This window comes from Pelobates fuscus, chromosome 1, assembly GCF_036172605.1.
Source record: "Pelobates fuscus isolate aPelFus1 chromosome 1, aPelFus1.pri, whole genome shotgun sequence".
In the NCBI taxonomy this organism is placed as follows: Eukaryota; Metazoa; Chordata; class Amphibia; order Anura; family Pelobatidae; genus Pelobates; species Pelobates fuscus.
Genome location: NC_086317.1, coordinates 385,996,947 through 386,009,943, shown reverse-complemented (window position 1 = coordinate 386,009,943; position 12,997 = coordinate 385,996,947).

Sequence of the window (12,997 nt, the reverse complement as noted above, 5' to 3'; positions counted from 1 at the left end):
TGAAGTGTCTTCCAGTCCGGTCCGGTAACAGAAGGCTTTCACAACGAAGTTGTAGCCGGTTCGTGAGTACGGAACGTAGTTCAATAATCCAGCGTCGATCAGCTGGTGCGGTCGGATTAAATAAGGAGACCGTGTCATAAAGGGGTGTGGCTAGGCTCAGTGGAACCAGGAAGTAAGAGGATACCATAGTTAAGGCATGACAGGTACAGTGTACCGTTGGGGCCAAAGTGGAGGGGTCCTTATGTTGTTCTTTTGTCTACCCCAACAGCTATAAAGGTGGCCGAAGTGACTCCGTGGATTCATCACTCCAGGGTTAAACCAGCAGCAGCAGATTCTAGGCAAGTTACACCAGATCCTGAGAATCCTTGCAAGATCCGGTTGAAGAGAGTGACCCAGTTGGATTGAAAGTGATTTTTGCGAAGAGTTTTGTTACAAGGGAACATCAACAAGAATCTACAAGTAGGTGTTTTGACGGCCACAATAAAGCCTGACCACCTGCCTACGTTACATAGTCAGAGTGTCTTGAAGGGATCTCTGTGAAGGAAAGTGAGGATCAGAAGGACTCCATTCCCTGCAGCCCTCACATCCTGGAAGCTGAGGTGCCATCGCACGGTCGAAGAGTTAGGAAGAAGATGTCAGGAGTGATGTGTTTAATAATGTATTTATGTGTGTTTTTAATTATTCAGGAAGGTAGAGGTACCGACACACCAGGCTGTGAGGTTTGCATTAAGACTACAAAAACCGGCAATCGCATTTCCCAGACCCTTATTCGGCATTCCCAGTATGAGTGTAAAGGACATGTATCTAAGTGTAGATATTTAGGCATAGATTATAGTGTATGCCATTTAGGAGCAGGAGAACCTAAGTGTTTTAGCCCTGAGTATCAACCCCGTACAATTTGGTTGACTATTCGGAATGGAGACTCACAGGGGACCCTGATAAATAAGACCATACTAGAAACTGTACATTCTCCAGGTGTTTTGCTATTTGATGCATGTAAGGCGATATCAGGTGGTAGAAACCATGGAATGTATGTGGTGATCTTAAATGGGAAAGAACGTATGGGTCTAATGATAAGTATATTTGCCCCAGTAGTGAGTATAAATATATAGATCCAAAATGCCCAAATAAAGAATACAATTATTGTCCGTATTGGTCCTGTGTGGGGTGGGCAACCTGGGGACAGACAGTAGATAAGTATATGATCGTCACTAAGTTGCCTACCAAGCCATATTGTAAGTCTAGGGAGTGTAACCCAGTCCATATACTTATCAATGACCCAGAACTTTTCATAGATAGGTTTGGGAACTTATTTGGGTTCCAGATATATGGAACAGGTTTGGATCCTGGGACAATATTATTTATAGGAATAGAGACCGATACTGTGGCAACCCAGACCCATCAGGTCTTTCATTCCTTCTATGAGGAGATGAGTGTGGAAAATAAGATCCACCATAATGCGAAAAACGTATTTATAGATCTAGCCGAAAGCATTGCTGGTAGTCTTAATGTAACCAACTGCTATGTGTGTGGAGGTACTAATATGGGAGACCAATGGCCATGGGAAGCAAAGGAGGTAATGTATTCCGGTTCTGAGACAGTTGAACAGTTAATATCTTCTCAACTGATTATCAAGTGAGTGTTAGAGGTAAATCTGAGTGGCGATTAAAGACCTCCATTATAGGTTATGTTTGCATAGCAAGGAAAGGAATAATGTTTAATACATCTGTAGGAGAATTGACTTGTCTAGGGCAAAAAGCTTATAATGATGATACAAAAGATACAACTTGGTGGTCAGCTTCAAATGTCTCAGAACCACCTAATCCGTTTGCAATTTATACCAGTTTAAAGGATGTGTGGTTTGACCTATCTGCTACATCTAGTTGGAAAGCCCCAGCAAATTTGTACTGGATTTGTGGTAAGAAAGCCTATTCGGAGTTACCACAGGACTGGGAAGGGGCATGTGTATTAGGTATGCTCAAACCATCCTTCTTCTTGTTGCCAATTGAAACAGGAGAGACTTTGGGAGTTAAAGTGTATGATGTAAATCATAGAAAGAAAAGGGGACCCCTAGAGGTAGGTACCTGGGAAGATAATGAGTGGCCTCCCCAGCGTATTATAGATTATTATGGGCCAGCTACGTGGGCAGAGGATGGTACTTATGGATACAGAACCCCAATATACATGCTCAACCGTATCATAAGATTACAGGCAGTGGTTGAGATAATTACCAATGAAACATCACAAGCGCTTAATCTCCTAGCAAAGCATAACACTGGGATGAGGACAGCCGTCTACCAGAATAGATTAGCCTTGGATTACCTATTGGCAGTAGAGGGAGGTGTATGTGGGAAGTTTAATCTAAGCAATTGTTGTCTTCAAATAGATGATGAAGGGCAAGCAATAGCTGAGCTTACTAGCCATATGGTTAAACTAGCACATGTGCCTACTCAAGTATGGAAAGGGTATAATCCGAGTAGTTGGTTTGGTAACTGGTACGAGCAGCTTGGAGGACTCAAGGCACTGGTAGGTGGAGTCATGCTAATCTTGATGCTGTGCCTCCTCCTGCCGTGTTTGATTCCTTTGGTAACTAGGTCTGTGCAGAGCATTATAGAGAATATAGCAGAGAGAAAGGCCGCTGCACAGATAATGGCTGTTTGCAGGTACGAGGCTTTAAATCAAGGAGAACACGTACAGGAAGAGGAATGCTGAGGGGTTTGTATCTCTAGAGAGTCGCAAAGTCTAATCTGGTTTATGGCAACTTGAGGTGTAAGCAAACCCTGATTAAGTGATGCATCTGGGATTATGAAATATCAGAAGCATCAAAGGGGGGAATGTGGTGGAATCTCGGTAAAAATAAATTTAGTAGGCCGAGATTGCCACGTGGTTTGTGCACGTGTATATGCTGATGTATCGGTCGGTTGCTCGTGGCAACGATACAATCAGTAGTGTAAGGAGCATGTGTAGGAATACAGGATATACGAGTATTCCCCTCCTCCATTGTGCTGGGCAAGCCAAGTGGTCAAACAGGAAAGTTAGTCTTTATTCTGTTGATTGGGTAAGAGTACGGGTAGGTGGAACTGATTATAGGAGGAGCTATATGTCTATATAAGGTGCCTACACTGTACGATCAGGGCTCAGATTTTAGTTGTTTTTGGTGACATTAGTCCCTCTGAGTCCCGGTCGGTGAATCGAATAAAGATCTCTTCCTTCCTGAAGAAACCTGTGTCCATCTCTCTGTGCTTGGCTTCCGTCAGTTTCTCCGGTATCAAAGGGACACTGTGATCATCATAACTGCTATAATTGCTTATAGTGTCTGGAGTCCTTTGTCGCTGTCCATCAATTCAACATTAAAACTTTTTGTAATGCTTTTATAATAAACAAGAGTCTCTACCAGCCCATCTCACCTGTGCTGCTTGGACTATAGAGAAAATGTGGCTGTGATTGGCTGAGAGCATCAGATGACTATCACAGTGCCATTGCATGTATGAATCAATGTGGCTACAAGCAGGGGTCAAGTCCTGGGGAATAAAGTGTGGGAACTCACTCGAGTTCCACCCTCACCCCACCACCAGAAAAAAAAAAACTTGCATGCATATATAAACACGTACACACACTCACAGACACACACACAGACTCACAGACACACACAAACATACATACACTCAGACACACTCACAGACACACACTCCCAGACACATACACTCACAGACACACACACACACACACACACTCCCAGACACATACACTCACAGACACACACACACACACACACTCCCAGACACATACACACACACACAGGGCGTTAATATTCTTTGCACAATGCACATTGCACACTGGGCACTGAATGGCACTTTAATATTATGATTTTCACTTGATTTATTTATTCCTTCTTAATATTATTATCATTCTTTACTTCTATGCCTGTCTAGTCAGTTTAACAGGGAGAGAGGCTTTGTAATGTTTTACAGTCAGCCTATTTTAGACTGACTTTTCGATATTGATACTTTCTTTCCTCTCTACCCCTGTAGCTCCATGCCTATAGGAGCAGTATCCTGTCTGCTATTATTATTATTATTATTCTTTCTTATTGAGGTGTACTGCTGTGGAAGATATTGACCATGCACTGCTATAATACATTAGGTTGGGTGCATGTATTAATTTACAACAGACACTCCTATTAATATTATTATTTTTTCCTGTGGCTACAGGATTCTCTAAGTGACACCACCTTTGAGAAGGTTATATTTGGAGTATAGTATATTGGATCCGGTCCTATTTAGTATATATATTTTTTCGTTTACCTACAGGTGGCATCAGGCATATTAGTCTCGAGTATGTATATTAAACTTTAAGTTACGCTTTTGATTTAGATACCCATACAAGATAACCAGTTTATTTCTGACGCTCTGGTACTATATATTATTTCCAGGTTATACAGACAGTCTGGGTTTTTCTTCTAAGACTGTCTGTAGCTTCTCTTTTGTTTTTTAACATACACACACACACACTCCCAGACACATACACACACACACACTCCCAGACACACACACATACATTTACAGACACATACACATACACTCACAGACACACACACATACACACACACTCACAGACATACACACATACACTCACAGACACACACACACACACACACATACACACATACACTCACAGACACACACACACACATACACTCACAGAAACACACACACTCCCAGACACATACACACACACACTCCCAGACATACACACAGACATACACACATACACTCACATACACAAAAATAATTTGCATATATTTTTTTAATTTAAAAATGTCCACCCAGCCTCCCTACCTGGAGAGCTGGCGTGGACCTGTCCCTGGGGTCCGGTGGGGCTTCAGTGCGGCCGGCTCTTGTCTCGCTGTCAGCCGCGGCGAGGGAGCTGTGTCCTCTCTGCTCCCTCTCGCCCCGCGGGCTGTCTGCTGATGCCGGGAGCCGGAAATGACGTCATATTCCGGCTCCCAGCATCAGCAAACGGCGCGGCGAGAGGGAGCAGAGAGGACACAGCCGCGGCTGACAGCGAGACTGTCACGACTAGTAATGTGGTCCAGCACGCAGAAACTATGTAAACATATACATAAGTAAGAAAAGGAAAATAATAGGATAGAGTGTAAACCGGACCTTAGAATGGCCGGACTAATACGCTAGAGACAGAGAATGGTCAAAGGGAAAGCCGAGGTCAAGGAAGCCAGAAAATACTCAATACCGATTAAACAAGCCAAGTCAGGGAAACCAGAGATCAGAATAACCAGGGAAACGCCAAGGATCAGGATACCAGGAAATCAGAAACACAGAATTAGCACTTTCAGGAAACCAGGAAACTGAAACCACGACATGGCAAAGTAATGGGGAAAGCTAGGGGTTTAAATACCCCTCTCTAGGCTATGATTGGTCAGAGGGCGACCTCTGACCCCAAAACGTGCGTGTGCGTTGACGTCGTGACGTCACGCACACGTTAGTATAATTTTCGGGGGCGGAGCTACTCTTAGGCGCGACCACGTGGTCGGCGCCATGTTTGATTCGGGCGTGATGCCCGGAAGAACGGAAGGAGCGGTTCCCGGCTCGCCGACGAGCAGGTAAGCTCGTGTTGTCGGCGTGGCCGTGCCGGTCAGGCACGGCCGTGAGGCTCGGCGGGCCGGTAACCGCAACAGAGACAAGAGCCGGCCGCACTGAAGCCCCACCGCCCCCCGAGTGCCTGCAGGACCATAAACGGGAACGGCGTTCCTGCACTAAAAAAAGTGCAGGAACGCCGTTCCCACGCGTTCCTGCAGGACTCGAGCCCTGGCTACAAGAGAGTGTGTAATCCCTGCCTTATGCACACCTACAGTGGGAGCAGGGCTATGGGAAGCCAGGGGCTCTTACTAAGTGTTAAATTGTTTGAAAACGGGTTAACACTGAATGGTGGGACAGTGCCAAAGGACTCCAGAGACTATAGCAAATTCAAAGAGATGAAATGGTTATAGTACCTGCAGTGTTCCTTGGCAATTGTGGACATTCCATAGATGTGCTGTGATAGTATTCATGAATCATAATTGGCTCATTTCTATATTTAATAAGGTTTATATGAGAATTCCAGATGGCTGAAAAATTTGTTTCTTGTGAACCACTTATTTTGGAAAATTCATGTTATGTTCATGCTGTGGTTCGGCTAGTCAGAATTTCATTCACTGGAACTAAATTTGGACAATCCATAAAAAACAGGAAAAAAAGTGCCTTTGAGTATCCTGCAATGCAAAAACAGCTAAAATATTGCCTAAATGCCTAGCCTGATGGCTAAACAATATCAGACATTTTTACAATGGCAATTCTAAGTTAGTCAACTAGGCCTCAGTGTAATATTGTTGGGTATGTTTTTCAAATTATTTAATATTTTTGGATAAACTTCTAAAATAGTTTAATATTATGTAAAATATTTACATTTTACTATCTACATATATATTTTTTTGTCTGTTTCTCCTTTTTTTTTTAATTCTTTATTTAGGTCGTGCATTAGATAACAGACAAAATTCGCACAGCCACACAGCTAGTGCTAGTAGAGTAATAAACATTCAATAACAGTGGTATGGCTTCTCATACTTTGCATTTTTTTTTATATTTTTTCCCGTTTAATAGAAGATTGAACCTATAGCTGGAGGTTTTGCTATATTTTGATCTATTGATATATTTTCTGATATTTTTAAAATTAATCCAAAAATACTAAATAATTTTAAAAGCATATCCAACAAAAAAAATAAAAAATTAAGGCCTTAGTTTTATAATGATTGATTGTAACCTTTTTGCTTTTGCTATCTTGTATTAAGTTTAAGTGACTGTCCTTCAGTATGGACAAAACACAGCGCTGCGGAATTTGACGGCGCTCTATAAATATCATAATAATAATACTAATAATACCCTATCTGCTTCTGCCAACTGTATCTGCAGAGGTAGCAGATGTAGTCACACAGGAAAACTCATCCAGACAAAGTGAAACCACTCTAATGATGGCATTTCAAAAAAGAGGGAGCAGCAGTAGGAGTTATTTTTTTTCTGAAAAAATAGATGTTTTTTAAAATGTAAGGAAAAAGTGAATAACTGATGTCTCACTCACCCTTCCACCCTAAGAAGAACAAAGCTTTACCTCACATCTAGTCGGTAGCATCAGTGACCGTTGTTCAGTGTAGAAAAAAAAAGTTTAACTTTTTAGCTTCTCTCAACCGTGTCGATGGAGGTAACCGGCACTGCACGACTCAGTGAGGCAGGGTGAGACCAGTCCACTGAAAGGCAATTGAAAAAAAGGAGAGTAGCCATGGGAGTTATTGGTTTATTTTAACCCCTTCGCGATGCTAGGTGGAAATGTTCCATCATGCTTGTCCTACCATTAAGGACGCATGACGGAAACGTTTCTTAATTTACAAAATTTAACCCCAGATTGCGACGATTGCGGGGTTAATGCTCCTCCGGTGTGCCTCGGTATCTGCAGGGACTCCTGATGCGCCTCCCTGCACTACCGTGGTCAGTGTGAAGTGCAGGGAGACGGATCAGTGATGATCCTCTTCACCCTGTGTAAAAAAAAAAAAAATTCAAGTTAAATCCCACCCAACCTTTCCCCTGCTTTAATAAAATTAACCCCTTCCCTGCCAATTGATATCTGACTACAGTGATCAATTGGCAGGAACTACATTTTACTGTGATCTGATTTTATTTTTTTAACCCTCATGGGTACAATTTATTTCATTAATTTAAATATTTAAAAATGATATATTTTGCTAGCTGGGGTGGGTTGGAGTTATGGGGAATTCGGGAATTTACTGTTAGTGCTGCTTACTGCTAGTTAAGGGTTAACGGAAAAAGAAAAGTTTAGAAACATTTTAAAAGTGTAAAAAAGTTTTAAGAAAGTTTTAAAAAATTAAAAATGTAACAAGTAAAAAAAGTTAGTTTAAAAACAAGTTTTAAAAAGTAGAAAAATACATAAAAAAAATGCTCATTACCACTAGACCTGGAGCAAACTAGCAAAAAAAATATCCCACACTAAGGTTCAAAATATGCCTTTTGTATTCTTTAAAAAATGGTTTGCATTTGTGGGGTAGTTTGAATAAAAAAAAACAAAAAAACAGCTAAACTATTCCAAAATGGAACATGGAAACAGGGCCGGCCTTAGGGGTGTGCGAGCTGTGCGGCAACACAGGGCGCCGTGGAGCAGGGGGCACCCTGCGGCCGACACAACTCACACATGGCCGGCTACCCGGGTGGAGGATTTCATTATTCTCCACCCGGGATTAGAAAAAAACCTCCCAGCATTGCGATGGGGGCGGGGCTTACCTTGCAGCAGGGGCGCGGCTAAAATGATGGCGGGTGCGGAGCTAAAAGTGCTGGCTGAATGGGAAGCAGTAAGGAGTCCCTGCTTCTCCAACAACCAGACCTCAGGAGCTGCACTGCCTTCACTCCTCTCCTCCCAGACCATAAAGGACAGAGGTAACCATGTATGACTATCTGTTTGTGAGTGTGTGTGAGTATGTGCAACTGGCTGTCTGTGTGTGTGAGTACCTGTGTATGCAACTGTCTGCCTGTGTGTGTGAGTACCTGTGTGTGCAACTGTTAGCCTGTTTGTATGTGGCTGTCTGCCTGTATGTGTGTGTGTGTGTGGCTGCCTGCCTGTATGTGTGTGTGCAACTGTGTGCCTGTGTGTGTGAGTACCTGTGTGTGCAACTGTCTGCCTGGGTGTGTGTGTGTCTGTCTGCCTGTATGTGTATGTGGCTCTCTGCCTGTATGTGTGTGTGTGTGTGTGACTGTCTGCCTGTGTGTGTGTGGCTGTCTGCCTGTATGTGTGTGTGTGTGGCTGTCTGCCTGTATGTGTGTGTGTGTGACAGTCTGCCTTTGTGTGTGACTTTCTGCCTGTGTGTGTGTTGTGTGTGACTGTCTGCCTGTGTGTGTGTAGCTGTCTGCCTGTATGTGTGTGTTTGACTGTCTGCCTGTGTGTGTGTGTGAGTACCTGTGTTTGTGGCTGTCTGCCTGTGTGTGTGTGTGTTTGACTGTCTGCCTGTGTGAATGTCTGCCTGTGGGTGTGGCTGTCTGCCTCTGTGTGTCTGCCTGTGTGACTGTCTGCCTGTGTGTATGGCTGTCTGCCTGTGTGTGTGTGTGTGACTGTCTGCCTGTGTGTGTGTGTATGTGTCTCTGTCTACCTGTGTGTGTGGCTGTGTGTGTGTATATATGTGTGACTGTCTGCCTGTGTGTGTGGCGCTCTGCCTTTGTGTGTGTGTGAGTACCTGTGTGTGTGGCTGTCTGCCTGTGTGTGTGTGTGTGTGTGTGTGTTTGACTGTTTTGCCATACAGCCATCTACCTCAAGGGTTGACTAGCACTCACAATATAGTGGGAAATGCCCAACAATCCTCCTGCAATGATCAAGTTGGTTGCCAGTAAGGTTGGACCTCCTCCATTACCATCACTATGCCCAGGCAGGTGGGCTGTCAGCAGATTGCTGTCAAGGAAATAATGGCATCCTGGCCAGTAGGAGCACTCTATAAATCTGGGCAATCAGGTGGGTGATTTTGAAAGCCTGCTTGACATGGACCTGGAATAGAATTTAAAAAAAAAATGTTCCAGATTGGGCTGATGGACATTTACTGTGGATAATAAAAGGTCCACATGTCCTTGTCCAACTAGCCTCTGTTGACATTTGGCACTATCCTCAGCATCCCCCCTGCTTTGCTTAATGGTGGTTGCAGAGGGAGGAGATACTATTGCTGCTGTTGCTCCCTTAGAGATAAAAGTGCTATAGCTGCAGTGGTTGGGGATACAGTATTATCATCACCAGATTCATTACCGACACCACCGCCAAGACCAGATAGGGGGGACACTACTTTGGTACTCTGCTCTACCTCTTCAATAACAATTTGCTTGGATGCCCCCCACAAAGAATAATACTTACGCTCTCAATTAGTTAATTAGTTGCTTCTTCCAAGCTGTTCCAAGAAACAAAAACATTTAAATTAGCTGTGGTAGAAGGAGAATTTTCTTTTTACCAAAACTTAACAAAAAAGACCTACCAAATTGTAAATTAGGTATTCCAAATTGGTGTTAAGTGGCACTGCCTTGCAGTAGACACAGCACTAACTGTAAGCACCAGTCTCACAGTAGGATCAATGAAACAGGCTGCCACTCAAAAGGATTTTTTATGTTTTTATTTTTTACAGAACAAAACTGATTATATTTCTACACACATTTACCAAAAATCTGTCAAACTGTAAATTGGTGATTCCAAGTTTGTAGACACAGTAGTAGGCACAGCACTAACTTTAACCCCCAGTCTCACAATAGGATAAATGAAGAAAGCTATTTCCTATCTGCCATTCAAATATGTTGTAAGTGCAGTAGCTACCTAGGTAAATACAGCAAAACCATAAATCTAGTCTCACATTAGGACAGGGGTAGGCAACCGTTGGCATTATGGGAAACATAGCCCACAATATCTGGAGTACCAAACGTTACCTACCTCTGCACTAGGATCAATGACACAGACTCCCACTCCCACACAGGCACAGCAATAGTAAGACACACACACACTGATGATCTGTCTCCTTTAGCAGCTGCAGTCAAAGTGTCTGGAATAATCCTACTTGGAAGTGTAGATTTTCTGTTCCTTCTTTTATTCCACTCTATTGGTCAGTGTCACTTGATCTTTGTATAAAGTGAACCCTTCATGTCTATCCTTTAACCATCAACTATCTCATAATTGGACTAGAGATACAGCTCACATTGGACAGACCTCTTGTCAATCATGGCAAACTAAGTTGCTTATTCGCCCAACCCTTCCCCTCCTATATAACATAACTTATTCTTCATTCCATCCCCCTTTATTTCTGGCTCCATGAATGGAACTCGGAATCACATATCAAAACAAACATACTCATTTAGTTTATGTCTTATGATCTGTAACTCTAGTCCCTGGGGGATAATTAGGTTAAAGGGACACTCCAGGCACCCAGACCACTTCTGCCCATTGGAGTGGTCTGGGTGCCAACTCCCACTACTCCTAACCCTGCAACTGTAATTATTGCAGTTTTTTATAAACTGCAATAATTACCTTGCAGGGTTAACTCCACCTCTAGTGGTTGTCTACTAGACAGCCACTAGAGGTCACTTCCTGATTTATAGCAAGGATTTTCCTTGCTAGAGCGTCGCTGGACGTCCTCACGCTGTGTGAGGACCTCCAGCGTCGCTCATTTCCCCATAGGAAAGCATTGAAAATCTTTTTCAATGCTTTCCTATGGGGAGCGCTAATGCGCATGCGCAGCATTGCCGCGCATGCGCATTAGGTCTCCTCGGCCGGTGGGCGGGATCAGTCTCGCCCACCGGTCGACGGCATCACAGGGAGGAGCGGCGCGGAGGAGGAGACAGCGACGAGTGACATCGCCGCTGCCTCAGGTAAGTGACGGAAGGGGTTTTCACCCCTTCAGTAACTAGGGATTGGGGGGTGGGAGGGAGAGGGACCCTCCAGTGCCAAGAAAACGGATTGTTTTCCTGGCACTGGAGTTTCCCTTTAAGCAAATGGCTCTTTTGGATATGATATTGAAATACAAGAGTTTATTTTTCTTCTTGAAAGCTAATCATCATTACTATATCAAAGGATTTCCTATCTGAGAGGTAATTAAGACAAATGGCAGATGTGAGAGTTGTTTTGTACAGAGCCCACACTTCCAGACCACTTATGTGTGACTTCTCACACCTTCCAGAATACCTCTGTTGGAGTCCCAGCTTCACAGAGGAACTTGGGTTGTAAGCTCGGATCTTGCATGCAATCAATTAACCCATTTTGAAATTATTTTTTTTTACTTTTGAGGTGTTTTAAGATTGTATACTTTTTTTTGTACCTGGGAGATAATCGAGTTTGTACTGTTCCTGACTAAATGATCTCCCAGGCACAGGGGAGGACTTTGTGTGTAATTGTATGGAGACCTCCTGCTGGGGGTCTGTGTATAACTTGGCTGTACCATCTCCCATTAAAGATATTCCTGTTGTACCCTTCATCAACTCTTGGCTGATGTTTGGGTAACCAAGGGCTCTGATCACTGATTTACTTGGGAGTTGGGAGACTTATAACGGATATACTCAGCTGGAGTATAGGGGATCCGTTACACTCATCTATTGCACAAGTTGCTTGTTTGTTCAGTGATTAGGTAATATGGCAGTTTGGAAATTGGAAATTTGAGTGCTCACGTAAAGGATCACTATAGTGTCAGGAAAACAAAGCGGTTTTCCTGACACTATAGTGCCCTGAGGGTGCCCCCACCCTCAGGGTCCCCCTCCCGTGGTGCTTAAAACCCCATCAGCAGCTTACCTTATTCCAGCGCCGGCCTCCCTCGGCGCTGGTGACCTCTCCTCCCCCGCCGACGTCAGCCCCATATGCCGACGTCAGCGGAGCCGAATGCGCATGCGCGGCTAGTGCCGTGCGCGCATTCAAGCTGTCGATAGGAAAGCATTTTCCAATGCTTTCCTATGGACGCTCTGCGCGATGGAGGCATAATATGCCTCCAGCGTCGCAGATGCGCCTCTAGTGACTGTCCGGAAGACAGCAACTAGAGGCTGGCTTAACCCCAAATGTAAACATAGCAGTTTCACCAAAATCCTATCGACATGAATAATAAAACATATCCTATCGACATGAATAATAAAACATATAATCACTATTGTGAGCAACTTAGAATCAAAATCAAGATTTACAAATTTTGATGTTGTCAATTATTAAAAAATGTTCTAAATCAAAATGGTAAATTCAGTTGGCATCTGACAGCTATTATATCCATAACTTATCGAGCACTAAGAGATGAATCCTTTAGGATGTGCCGTATTCAAAGATTTTATCCAGAAGATTTCCCGTTGTAATAACAGTCTGGACCTATCACCATGCCTCAATAGGGGTGGTATATGGTCAATCGCCTTGACTGTAAGTGTAGGGAGTCTATGATTTAGCTCCAGAA